Raw genomic sequence first — 14,392 nt, 5'->3', positions numbered from 1 at the left:
ATAAAACTCATCCAGTTTCAGGGAGTTGAACTTGTCCTTTAACCCCACGTCACATTGGAGATCAATCAGTTCCAACTGCAACTCCTGTGGAACCGTTTGCAGGTCTTGTGAGACGGGACATGACACCAGCTGAAGTGCCCTGTCAATGTTTCCAAAATCACAAAACCGACAGATTTCCTCACGCAGGTCATCCAGTAGTTGCTGTATTTTTTCACGTCATAGCCCGTGTGGGGAAATGATCAAATGACTTGTCTGACGTTTGCTTGGAAAATAAAACCAGCTTGGCTTTGAAGGCTCTGACGTTGGCTTGCATTTCATGCACACACTGGTTTTTCCCTTGTAGCTTCACATTCACCTCGTTCATGTGTGCCAGTATGTCCACAGTAAAAGCTAAATCACAAAGCCAAACTGTGTCATTCAGCTCAAGAAATGTGTCAGTATTCTCAAGTAGCTCCAAAAACCAAATCATCTCCCGTTTGAGCTCCCACACACGTTGACATACTTTTCCCAAACTTCACCAGCGGACATTAGAATGGTAAAGTAAGTCCGTGTGATCCGCACCAGTTTCTTCAAGAAAATTAACAAACTGACGATGGTGAAGTTCCCTCGCTCGAATAAAGTTAACGAGTTTCACACCCGGCCTCATACGTGGTCAAGCTGCAACACGGATTTACACAGCGCTTCCTGGTGAATTATGCAGAGTAGAAACATGACCACCTGCTCAGGGTTGTCCTCTTTCACTCTGTCCTGAATTCACTTGAGCATCCCGACGTTTTTTCCCGTCAAATTTGACGATCCATCTGTGGTAACGTTGGCGAGCTAGTAGAAGAAGAGCGGTAATTGGAAATGGCTCTCTCAAGTCACTGCGCCTACGGCGCCACCTGGTGTTGAAATGCCGTCATTACAAGTCAAAATGAAATGAATGCAATCATTCACATCAAACCTTAATTCTGTACCAATCTTCGGCGGGCCGGATTAAAAAGAATAACGGGCCAGATCTGCCCCGTGGGCCGTAGTTTGCCCACTTCTAGTCTAGCGTATTCACAGTTTAACAAGCAAAAGCCTTTTTTAATTTTATTTTGACAATGTGCAGTGGGTCAATAAAAACAACAGTCACAGGTCGCACTTTGCTTTTATGGCAACGGTCTTAGTTTGTGTCATATAAATGTGCGAAATGATGTCATGTTTTTAAACTTTATTTACAAAAGAACATGAAGTTATTGACTCAGGGTGCTAGACTAAGTTATAGACATTTGGTGCAGTAGATCAGCACAGCATCAACCTGTGATTAAAAAAACATTCACCATGGGTCCTGAGCTCCATGTAAGCCAGAGCTGATTTCAACAGCGTCAGTTTCTGTGTGACTAACCAGGACTTTACAATACGCACATCACATAGATGAATGGGATTTTGACGAGTGTCTACAAAACATCTTCTGACTTTTTAAATGCTGCTTGCATTGACAAACAACACATGTACTGCAGCAACAGCAGCAGTGATGGTAATTCCTATTCGGTTTGAGGCAATGAATGAACTGAAGTGAAGTCCACGCAGCACTTGCTACGAGCAACAGCTGCAGGATGCGATTATAAAACTCTGATACCGTGACAGCTGAGTCACTTCACCAACACGCAGATTTGCCCGACATCCATCCATCTTCTCACTAGGGTCGCGTGTATGCTGGAGCCTATCCCAGCTCACTTCGGGAGCGAGGCGGGGTACACCCTGGACTGGTCACCAGGCAATCGAAGGGTACGAGCAGTGAAAAAAGTGCAAAACAGGTATTTTTTTGTCTGCCCTCTAGGTGGCGCTTGCGGCCCATTGATGGTTAATAATGAGTGACATTCTTCTAGACTATTGAAGTTTCTGTGTGAAAACACTCGTTTGTTCAAGACAAAAAATATATTAAACTGATTAAACTCTTTTTTTTTATATAAATTACATTTAAAGGGTCCTTGACATGATTCATCAACGTTCCTTAAATGTGTAATATATTGTTTGTATTCATGTCTACCTTTAGCAGTGTTTTGTCCTCAGCGCTGCCATCTTGGGTTGACCTTGGATGATGCATGTTGACAGCATCTAGAAGGGGAAGTGAAAAAGCTGCTAGAACCTAAAAACTGCTTAAGACATTTGTTGATCTGTAACATTTTGCATGAAAAATCATGTCCAAACCACTTTGGGTGCCCCCTACTGGCCAATTAAGTGCGTATTCATTGCCCACTTAATGACATTCCCCCAAAGCGCATAACTTTTATTTTCAGTACATTCCAAATGACCCACCGTCCTTTACTTAACCTGAGCAGAAGAAATAACCCATAATCTTACTTATACTTAACATTGTAGCCTCCCCGTTTTGAGGCACCCACGATTTTTTTTTGCCACAATAAAAGCTAATAAAATGACAAACCATGCTGGATTCCAGTCACCCAGTCCCAGTGAAGGTACATGTTCTGAATTATGGGCGCGTGGTGGACGCATATGCCAGAATGCAACCGAGACGCATGCTATTCCTGAACCCACTGTCAGGCTGATAATTTACATTGGACATTGAACGTGTGCTGTACATGGCTATTCAGGTGGAGGTGCAAAATAAAGGTTCTGGCATCATGACTATCAGGAAATCTGTTGTCTATTCTCAATGAAAATTAACCAGAAAAGCGATCCCCAGTGACATAAAATTATACTCAAATCCTCGGAATTTACAGCGCTCCTCCAAATTGGAAAATATTTCAGGAAATTGAGCTAAAATGGGTTTCTCCTAGTACCGGTAATTTTATAAATAGAATGTTTTGGCTTAAACGATATATTCCAAGGATAAAAAATAAACTCCTAAAATTAATGACATAAAATTGGCCTCAGATATCACCAGATTGCAGGAAATTAGGTCTAATTTTAAAAAATTTTCTGGGGGAGGGCCCCCAGACACCCCCCTCCATTTCCAGTGCCTCGGGCTATGGTCTTGGCCACCCGCCACAACTGTTGCCCCTTCCTGACTGATTTGTGTGGTACAATCCCATTCCGGGTCAGGATTTATGGTAATGGTAATGGTTTCATTTTATTTTTTTTTACATGCATACAAGTTACAATGAAATACATCACATAATTCATTTCACAGTCCCACATGTCCAAAAGGAGTAGGAAGAAGCAAAGCTTATTTATTTATTTAAACGGCTATGTTATATTTTTATCCTTATTAATATTAGGGCCCAAAGCACCAAGCAGTGTGAAGGCCCTATTAAAACTGCTATGCTTATTATTGCAATTATTATATTATGCTATATGGCAAAGGATTTTAGGCTGGTCCATAAAATGTGGGCGGGGCATTGCCAAACTTTGATATTTTGATTCTAACATGCTTCCAACTATGAAAAAAAATGTAAACGTTAATTTCCCTCCACATGGTCAGATCATCATAATTGGTACATATGATCAAGACAACACTTCATTGTAATGCCTGACACAACTAAAGGTACCTTCATTTGGACAAATATCACAATGACAACAAAAGTAGCTCAATAGAGTTACATTTTTTGGCAGTGCAATGCTATAGCTATTCATGTAAGAACTTAACTGATTTTGATAATGATCAAGAAAACCATGGAAGCTAGATATCAGCTCTTAAACTCTAATTAGCTACATTTTTTATCATCATATTTGTCCAAACAAATGTACCTTTTGTTGTACAAGGCATTAAAATGGACACATGCGGACATACAATATGGCATTTTACATATTACTGTATCAGATATATTCCCCCCTTTCGGGATTTAAAAGTCCCGAAAAGGAACATCACACATTCGCATTTTATGCAAGGGAATATGCTTGCTTGCTCCAACAAGGATCTGTGCCAATTATAAGTCCAATGCATATTAGTCTACAATTTTGGGGTTCGGTTATGAACTAATTTCCTATTTAGATCCTAGGTCCAGATCCAAAAATCTTTTGATCCAAAAGTATACATATATCAGCCGTTGCCTTCTGTACTTACAGAAGGCAACAGCTGATATGTGTGTAGTATACTTGGAGTGCGTTGTCCTTGGTCCTTCTGTGTCTATGTGTGCTGTCTCTGGACTGTCCTGTCCAGGAGGCCACAGTCCATAAATGAGTCCCTGAGTCCATTCCAATGTGTAGTGGGGTCCCTGAACAGCTCCAGAGGTTATTCTGAAAAAAAGACCAAACTTTGGCTAATATTTTTGAAAAAGATGTCTGATAGATACAATATATTCTATATAAACACTCCTGTCTATGTGTCCAATACCTAGTTCTGAAATCAGAAGCATCGCATTTGCCACTCTCAAAATGGTTGTCCTTTATTATGCATTCTGCCATTACAATTATAATTTTATTATTATTTTTTATTTCATTTTTTTTTTTCCAATTTAAATTTATAATTTATCATTTTTCCATCTCCCCCTCATATCCATTTTAACTTCTACTCCAGAGTTTGGACACCTCTGCTCAAGGCCACCTCCATTGTACGCAGTTTAAAGGAAATAAATCAGCATGTATGCATACATGAATTGCAGGAAAAAACAAAGTAAATGAAAGTGATACTGTCAACATGAACGATGATCATTCTGATGCCGCACTGAATACTGAATATCCCATACAGTGATCAAACTAGGGCCACCAATATTTGTACTACCAAAGCGTCCATAATCTGGTCAGTCCCTACTTCTTCTTGATCCCAGACTCCCTCTTTCGTTCTCTCGTCAGGCACTCCAGAGCCTTCGGCATTCTGGCCTTGAGTGCGTAGTACCTCTTCAATTAATGTTTTGACTCAATGTGATAAATGCTATTACAGTACATCAATGAGCCTTTGACCTGGACTGTTGTCCCGGTACTGCGGACCACTTCAAATAAACCTTCACTGTGTTTGTTAATCCAGTCCTTCCATGAACATTTGTGTTCACAGTGCTCAGTGTTCAACCACATGGTAGATATGAGTCTGTATACACTAAGTCTCCAACTTATGAACATCCGAACATTCGGAGATACGAACGCCATCTGGTTGGTCCATATTTTCATGTATTTTGCCTGAAGAGGAGAGAGGAAGGCTAAGTTGTAGTTATTTGATACAACCCGGACAGAGAGCGTGTGATTAAAGTTTGAAGAGTTAAAAGGCCTGCTTAATTCTACACCACCCAGAGAACACTACCTCTTTTAGAAGAGTCTAACGACGACGACGATTTGCCCCTAGTTTCAATAACTCCTCCTCGTCCTCCTCCACCACAACGACGCAACCACTCCTCTTCAAAGGTAAATAACATTTATCATTACCTATTATATTATTATATCATTTTTATTGTTTTTTTCATTAATTATCCTAGTTTAATATTACTACTGCATCCAAACTCATATTTACATACATACAGTTGAGGTCAGAAGTTTACATACAGTTGACCCCAAAATATTCAACTCTAATTTTACCTTTTAATTTCAAAGAATTGAATCCAACTGCTCATGGTAATAACTGGGCACAGTGTCACCTTCATTTTATCAATGATCTTTCATAGATTAAAAGCAAAGGATAAATTTGTTAGCCCATTTAATGGAAAATGTCAAAATCCTGATGGGTCAAAGGTTTACATACACTGAATAACTTGGTTCAATTCCAGTAGTAGATGGTAAGATAATGTTATGTAATCATTGGCAATGGTCCACTGCCACCAAGTGACAACCTCATTGATGACTTATTACATAATGATATTTACATAACCATGCCATAGCCCTCCTGAATGTATAAGTGCTAGGTGGCCACTATGACAATTCTGCAGCATGGGGACATTGAAGGAACTTAGCCAAGACCTCAGAAGGCGTATAGTGGAGTTGCACAAGGAAGGCTTGTCAGAGCAATTTCCAGGCAATTAGATGTACCACGACCCACCACTCAAACCGTTGTTGCAAAGTACAAGAAGCTTGGGACAACAGCTACCCTGCCAAGGAGTGGAAGGAAGAAACTGACGCCAAGAGGAGCGAAACATCGTCAGAAAGGTGCAGAAGAGTCCTACAACCACCAAGAGGGAGCTCTGTCATGATTTGAAGGAAGTTAGCAAAGATGTGTCTGTCTCCACTGTTAAACGAGTTCTGCACAAGAATGGTCTCCATGGGTTCCAAGCCAGAAAAAAGACGTTACTCACAGAAAGGCATCACAAAGTCCGTCTGAAGTTTGCAAGAGAACATGTGAACAAGGAGACTACATTCTGGAAGCAAGTTCTTTGGTCCGACGAGACCAAAATGGAACTGTTTGGCCACAACAAAAACAGGTGAAGCTTTCAATCCGAAGAACAAGATACCGACTGAAACATGGTGGCAGCAACATCATGTTGTGGGGCTGCTTTGCTTCATCTGGCACTGGTACACTCCAGAAGATAGAAGGCATCACGAAAAGGATCTTTCAACAGGACAATGATCCTAAACACACAGCCAAAATTGTGACCAAATGGTTCAAAGACAAGAAAATCAAGGTCCTGGACTGGCCTTCACAAAGCCCTGACCTTAATCCTATAGAAAATCTCTGGTCTGAGCTAAAAAAAAACGTGTCCGTAGACGCAAACCATCAAATTTGACTTAGCTGTACACTTTCTGCCAAGAGGAATGGCCAAAGATTCCAGAAAGCTACTGCAGGAAGCTTATAGACAGTTATCCCAAGCGATTGATGACAGTTATCCCAAGCGATTGATGGCAGTTATCAAGGCAAAAGGTGGTTCAACCAAGTATTAAATCATGTTGGAGGAGGTGTATGTAAACATTTGAGCCGCTGAACTTCAGAAAAATGTCACACTATGTTATATAATTCTTGAATAAAGAAACTGTCTTCAATAAATCAATCAAGACAATGAAGTAGACATCTGAAATATATTGTCATAAGAAAACCATATTTGTGGCATAAGTGTAACCCGTTAAAAATTGTGATTACGGGACGTGAGGAGTGGTGGAGGAGTGGTGATGCTGACGTGATGCTGTAATCTCGCGAGAGTGTGCGTGACGCGCGGAATACAGACAAGCGGAACATAGCGCTCTGGGAAAAAAAAGACAAACAATCAACTATTAAAACATCCGCAAAGTATCTCGACACAAAACCAGCAAATTAAACACCTTAGACGCCTAACCAACCCAAAAACTGGAAGATCTGGAGGAGTACATTGACGGGTGCTTCGAACGTGTAGTTATGGGAAAATCACCGAAGACACCAAACCCCAAACGGAGCCGCCCGGAGGACTCACCTGGAGAAATATCTCCGCTAGGCACTGACATCAGAGACATCCTTGAGTCCATCGACAAGAGGCTGATTTGCTTAGACGGCCGCCTCGCTCTCGTCGAGGTACTTCACAAAGAATTCCAGGCCATCCGTGAATCTCTGGAATTCAGCCAAAACCAGATCGTCTCCTTGGTTATGGAGAACGCCACCCTCCGCGAGTCGGTGAAGTCCCTCACCGACGGAGTTTCTCAACTCGTCCAAGAAAACAAGACCATGAAGGAGACGATTTTAGACCTCCAGGCCCGGAGCATGAGGGACAATCTGGTCTTCGCGGGAATTCCCAAAAAATCTGAGGAGGACCCGGAAGAATCGGTGAGGGCCTTCATGGCGCAACAACTCAAACTCCCAGCGGACGCCATCCAAAACATCACTTTTCACCGCGTTCACCGCTTGGGAGCCAAGAAGCCGGAGAACCGTAGGCCGAGACCCATCGTGGCGAAATTCGAACATTTCAAGCAGAAGGAACAGGTGAAGGGCCGAGGTCGGGAGCTGAAGGGGACGGACTTCAGCGTCAACGATCAATTCCCCCGAGAAATCCTCGACAGGCGCCGACGCCTATTCCCTGTTCGGAGGAAGTTCATCAACGAGGGATGCCGAGCTGTCATCACGGTGGATAAACTCTTCGTCAATGGACAACTTTACCGCGACCGGGAAGTAACACCGTGGCTGTATTGATATGGTAACTAATGATCTATCTCAACCAGGTAACTATTCGTTCTATCTCGCAGCGCGCACACTTGTAGCATTTGCAATGTTACTGTCTGCTTCCACTTTACCCCTCCCCCCGTTTTTTTTCTCTCTCTATCCCACTGTATATATGCACAGCCTTTCTTCTTTTTTTGTCCTTTTTTTTCTTCTTCTCTTTCTTCCTCTTCTATTCCCCCCTCTGTCTCACGTTTTCTCCCCTCCTCATATTGTCACATATCCTCTTGTCTGCCAGCTGCCTCCTTCAATCAGCATCTCCTCACAGTGACATCATACACCCTCAAAGTCCAAACTCAACCAAATTCAAGCTATTCACACAAATACACACACGTGCACGCATTCTTCTACACATACACATCATATTCCACTATTGATACGGATATCACAACTACTCACAAGCACGCTCATCTCGCTTATGCATAAACCCACATCACGTCCTCACTTTAGTTGGCTTAGTTCATTCAGGATAACTAAGTTACACTTTGCCTATGTACAAATTAAGCATACATTTAAATGTACTGTATATACTCCCATTCATTTTACTCCCAGGTACACATACTTCGCATTTGATCTTGTTTACACACACATCACCAAAAGCTAGTGTAGGATGAACTCACTACAGTTTGTCACTTGGAATGTCAGGGGAGTTGGGTCGATAGAAAAAAGACAAAAAAATTTTAATCATTTGAAGAACACCCAAGCAGACATTGTCTTATTACAAGAGACTCACATGTCCAAGTCAGCTGTCCATACACTTCACTCAACACAGTTCCCACACACATATTTAGCAAGTTACAACTCCAAACAGAGAGGGGTAGCTATTTTAATTAACAGGAGGGTGAATTTTACCCTCCACAACACTATTACAGACACAGAAGGGAGATATATAATAATGAACATATCTGTTGATAATGTACATTTCTGCATTGCCAACATATATGGTCCGAATGTTGACGACCCCTCCTTCTTTCACACCTTCTTTTCTTCTCTCTCTGCACATTTGGATACAAGTATGATCTTGGGAGGGGACCTCAACTTAGTATTTAACCCAGAAGTGGACAGGTCTAGCCCAGCTGGGAGACATCGTGAGTCTCAGTCAACATCGATACTGAAGAAATACATGAATGATTTTGGTCTTTGTGATGCTTGGCGCTGTTATCACCCTACTCACAGGGAATATACTTATTTCTCACCAGTGCACCACACCTACTCTCGTATTGACTACTTTTTGACAAGCAACTCAATCATATCAGACATTTCAAACATTCACATACACCCTATCACCATTAGTGACCACGCCCCAGTCTCTCTTTTTCTCACTAACCAAACAATGAGCACTCCTACTAGATGCTGGAGATTAAATACATCATTACTAAAAGACTCAGACTTCCTAAAATACTTTGAAAGAGAGTGGACAATGTTTTTAGACTTCAATGACCAACCCGGTGTCTCGGCTAGTATTCTGTGGGAGGCAGCAAAAGCAGTAATGCGCGGAAAAATCATTTCATATTCATCATATAAGAAAAAGAAAGAGAGATTACTAGAATCAGAGTTGGAGAAAAAAATCCAAATCCTCGAAGCAGCTCATGCTGACTCACAAGATGAGTATATTCTAAGTAAACTAAGAAAACTGAAACTAGACTTAAAAGAAATTACTGACAAGAAAATTCAGTTCCAACTGCAGAGGCTACGTTTGGAAAAGTTTGAGCATGGCAATAAACACGGAAAATACTTAGCTAACCAACTAAAAGTCAATAAAGAAAAAGCTCTATCTCCTCCATTAGAAACTCAGTAGGTCATATCACTCACCTCCCGGAAGAAATTAATTCCGTCTTTAGGAGCTTTTATAAAAATCTATATACACCTCAGATTAAACCATCTCTCCCAGATATCGAAACATTTCTCAACAACATAGAATTACCAAAATTAAATGACGAACAGGTGACCAACTTAGATGTACCCATTTCATTAATAGAACTCCATAACGCTCTACACCAGTTGCCGAATAACAAAGCACCAGGACCTGACGGTTTCCCTGCCGAGTTTTATAAAACATTCTGGTCATTACTATCTCCAGTATTTCTTAGAATGGTTTTGGAAATTAAAGACAGTTCATGCTTGCCTCCAAACATGAACTCAGCTACAATCAGTCTCCTGCTGAAACCGGAAAAGGACCCAACACTACCTTCCAGTTATCGTCCAATTTCACTGATTAATGCAGATCTTAAAATAATATGCAAAGCGTTAGCTATAAGGCTGGAAAAAGTTACCCCTCATATAATACACCCTGATCAATCAGGATTTATCAAGGGGAGAAACTCAACTAGCAACATACGCCGTCTAATCAATCTGATTGATTACTCTATCATCCATAATTTAGAAACCACAATTGTCTCATTGGATGCTGAAAAAGCATTTGACAGAGTAAACTGGAAATTTCTCTTTGCAACACTACAAAAATTTGGCTTTGGAGATTAATTTAGAACATGGATTAAAATACTATACAACACCCCGAAGGCCTCTGTTCGGACCAACAATCACATCTCTCCAGAATTTACTTTACAAAGAGGTACTAGGCAAGGGTGTCCAATCTCTCCCTCACTATTTGCTATCTTTATCGAACCTCTTGCAGCTGCAATTCGACAACATATAAATATTAAAGGGATCCATACCACAAATGTTCATCATAAGATAAGCCTTTATGCTGATGATGTATTACTCTTCCTAGATAATTCACATTCTTCACTTCACGAATCTATCTCACTCATTAACAATTATAGCACCTTCTCAGATTACTCCATTAACTGGTCTAAATCCACAGTACGGCCCATTAACTTTGGTTTCCAGAGCACCCCCTCTATACCACTGTGTTCAGGGAACATTAAGTATTTGGGTATTAACATTTCCTCCAACCTGTCAGACCTAATCCGCTTGAATTATACCCCACTATTGAAGTCAATAGAGGATGATCTTGCACGTTGGAGAACCTTACCCATCTCACTTACAGGCAGAGTATCCACCGTGAAAATTATGATTTTACCAAAGGTTAATTATCTGTTTTCCATGATCCCCACCAAACCATCTATAATTTGGTTCAAGTCATTAGATTCATATACTATATAAATAAATTTCTTTGGAAAAATAAGACAGCACGAATAAGTCTCAAAACGTTAGAAAAATCTAAAGAATATGGGGGCTTAGAACTCCCAAACTTCTCCAACTACTTCCTTGCAAACAGGTTACAGTATATCTTAAAATGGATCAACCCTAACCCATTGGATTATTTATGGCTAGACATCGAACAATCACTTAGCCACGAAATCCCAATTTGTAACCTGCCCTTCATTAGCCAAATCCTCCGGAAAAAAAATTGTTTTAAAAGTATAAATATAAGCACCACTCTGGACCCTTTCCGGGTCGGGTGATGGGGCGGGGTCGGGGGGGGGGCGTCCAGTGGGCGGCGTTGGTTGACCTCCGGGGTGCTGCATCCTGCGGGTGCCGGGCGCCTACTGCTGCTGGGGGGGCCCGTGTGCGGCTGGTGGCGCTGGCTCTCCCTCGCCTCCTTTGCCTCTGGGGGTGGGGCGGGGTCTGCCCTGGGCCCTCCTGTTCGGCTACCGCGTGTGGTCGTCCGGTGCGGGGTATGGGGGCCGGCCTCTTCCCCTGGTGGGGGCGCGGGTGCCTGGGCCCAGCTGCCCCCGCGGAGCTATCTCCCCTGGGTGGGAGGGTGGTTTGGGTTGCCCCTTTTTTAAAATTTATTTATTTATAAAAATTATTTTATTTTATTTATTTATTTTATTTTACCGATTTAGGTGTGTGGTGTATGTGTGATAGGTGGGAGCTGCCTGTTATCCTCCGGCGCCTGTGGCTGTCCCCCGGGTGACTGGGGGAGGTGGGGTCGCGGATGTGCGGTTTGGGCTCGGGGTGGGGGGTGCGTGGTGCTGGGGTGGGGGGGATCCCTTGCTTTCTCCCTTCAGGGACAGGGCCGCTGTGGCTTGGTGAGCGGGGGGTGTGGGGGCCGTGGGCGGGTGGGTGGGCGGGTGCACGTGGGAGCGGGCGGCGTGGTGTCCATCTGCGTGGTGCTTCCCGGGATCGGCGGGGGGATGCTTGCTCCGGGGTGGGGCGGTCGGGGGGTGGCTTTGGCCGGGGGCTGGCGGGCGGTCCCTGCTGCCTGCTGGTGTCTGGCTGGTCCCTGCTTCCGGGCCGGCGGTTGTCTCCCTCCCTCCGGGGTTTCTCCCTTGGCGTGTTGGTGGATGGGCGGGGGGTGGGGCGGTGGCCGGTCTGCGGCGTGGGCCCGGTCGTGCGGTGCTTGCTTCTCTGTCCCTCCCTGGCGCCTCTGGCCTGCGTGCTTCGTGGGTGTGGCCGTGCTCCGCTCTATGTGGGGTCCGGTGCTCTTGTGGTCGTCGTGGTGTTGCTCCCTTGCCGGCCGTGGTGGTATGTGGGGGGCACGTGGTCGCGGTTCCCGCTGTCCTGGTGGCAGTCGGATCTGCCTTGGGGCGTGTGGCTGGTCCGTGGTGTTTGGGGGTGGCGCTGTGGACGCTACCTCCGGTGTTAGGGGGTTGGGGGGCGCTGGGGTGGGGCGGGCTGGATTGGGGTGCCTCGTGCACCTCGGCGCCTGCCCGCCGGGGTCGGCGGTGTGGCCGGGGGCCTGGCCGTCGCGGTGGCTCGCCCGGGGCGGCCTGGCCTGTGGGGTGCCCTTGTCTGGTTCGCCTGCCCTTCCCTGGGGTGGCCCTCTGGGGCCTGTTGATGCCGGGGCTTGCGCCGGGGGGGGGGGGGGCGGCTTGCGGTGCTTCCCCTGGACTGACACGTGCTGCGGGCGCCTCTGCGCTCTTAGGGCGGGTTCGGCGGTCTCCGGGGTGCCGGTGCTGTGGGTGGCCCGTGTGCCGCGGCGGCGGCTGGTGGTTGCTGCGCTGTGGCGGCTGCTGGGGCGCCGGGCCGGCTGGGGCTTGGTCACGCTTGCGGGTACTGTGGGCCTGGGTGGCGGGGTGGGGTTGGGGTGGCTTGCCCTGGGGCCGAGCCCGCTGGGGGGGGGTTGTGCTCTGCCGGGCGCTTGGGCGTTTGTCGCCGTTGCGCTTTGTGCTCTGGCGGGCCGCTGTCTGTGTCCTTGCCTCCCCCGGTCTGTCTGTGGGCTTGTCGGGGGTGGGGCTCTGGTATGCGGGTGGTGCGCTGTCGGCTCTGGTGGCATGTGGCTGGTCTTGCTTCTGGTGGTTTGTGGGGGCCGTTGGCTGGTCTGCTGCTGGTCTCGCCTTCTCGGCTCTGGTGCTTGGCCTCCCTGCGGCTTGGGGTGTGGTGCTCCCGCTCTCTCTTCGGGGTTTGCTGGCCCGCGGGTGTCGGTTGGCGCTGTGTGGTGGTTCGCCTGGCTGCTCGCCCGTTTTCCCGCCTGCCTACTCAGTTTCCCGCTTTCCTCCACGCTGGCTCCCCTGTCTGCCTTGCTGGCGGCGTCCTACCGTTGGGTGGGTGTGGCCTGGTGTCTTCCTGCTCCCCGGCGGTCCGCGCTCTCCGCGCCTGGGTTCTGGATCGTATGTCTGGGACCCCGGGGTCCCTGGCTCCGCTGCTCCTAGGGTTACCTACGGGGGATAGGGTGGGGCTTCCGGGTGTCGGGCAGTCGACCACTGTGTGTGCGTGTGTGTGCGCGCTTGAGTGCGTAGGAGTGTGTATGTGCGTGCGCGTAGGGGTGTGTATGTGCGTGCGTGTGGGTGCGTAGGAGTGTGTATGTGCGTGCGTGTGTGTACTTTTATTTATTTATTTTAGTTTTTTTTTTTTTTTTTGGGGGGGGGGGGCATACAGGGGGGTTTGCTCCGTGGGGTCGGGTGCTGGGTGATACAACTCTGTCGCCCATGCCTCCGCCGGGTGGGTGGAGGGTGTGCCTCCTGCATCCCTTGGCGGGGCGGCCCTGTGTCGGGGGTAGGCCCGGGGCGGGCCGGGCTCCGCTCCCTGGGGGGTGGGGGTGGCGGGATCTGGCGCTTCCGGCGCGGGCGGGCTTCTTTCCGGTTTGTGGCCTCCGCTACCCGTCTGCCTTTGTGGGGTGTGATCTCTCGCTGGTCTCAGGGGTTGGCAGTCCTCCGGCCCGCCGGCGCCCTGTCCTTGGCTGGGATTATCTCTCTTCGGCCCCTTGCTGGTCTTCTCGGGGGGAGGGGGCTCTCTGGGCTGGCTCTTGGGGCACTGATCTTTGTGCTGCCTGCCCCTGTGGGCCTGGTGGCCTTCTGGCGGCCGGGGCCCGGCCTGGCTATTTGGGGCAGGGCTCTCTGGGAGGTGGAAGGCGGCCCCTTTCCTTTCATGCATTCTCAGTGACAACTACACGCCCACACATTCTTGCACCTTTATATATATGAAGTCTTCCTCACATACAGGGATACCTGTACATATGCACACTCACAGTACATACGTACTTCCCCACATTACTCACTGAGTCATCCAGGGTGTTAT

Source organism: Dunckerocampus dactyliophorus, chromosome 1 (assembly GCF_027744805.1).
Source record: "Dunckerocampus dactyliophorus isolate RoL2022-P2 chromosome 1, RoL_Ddac_1.1, whole genome shotgun sequence".
In the NCBI taxonomy this organism is placed as follows: domain Eukaryota; kingdom Metazoa; phylum Chordata; class Actinopteri; order Syngnathiformes; family Syngnathidae; genus Dunckerocampus; species Dunckerocampus dactyliophorus.
The sequence above is the reverse complement of the archived record's forward strand: the minus strand, read 5'-3'. Positions refer to the sequence as shown.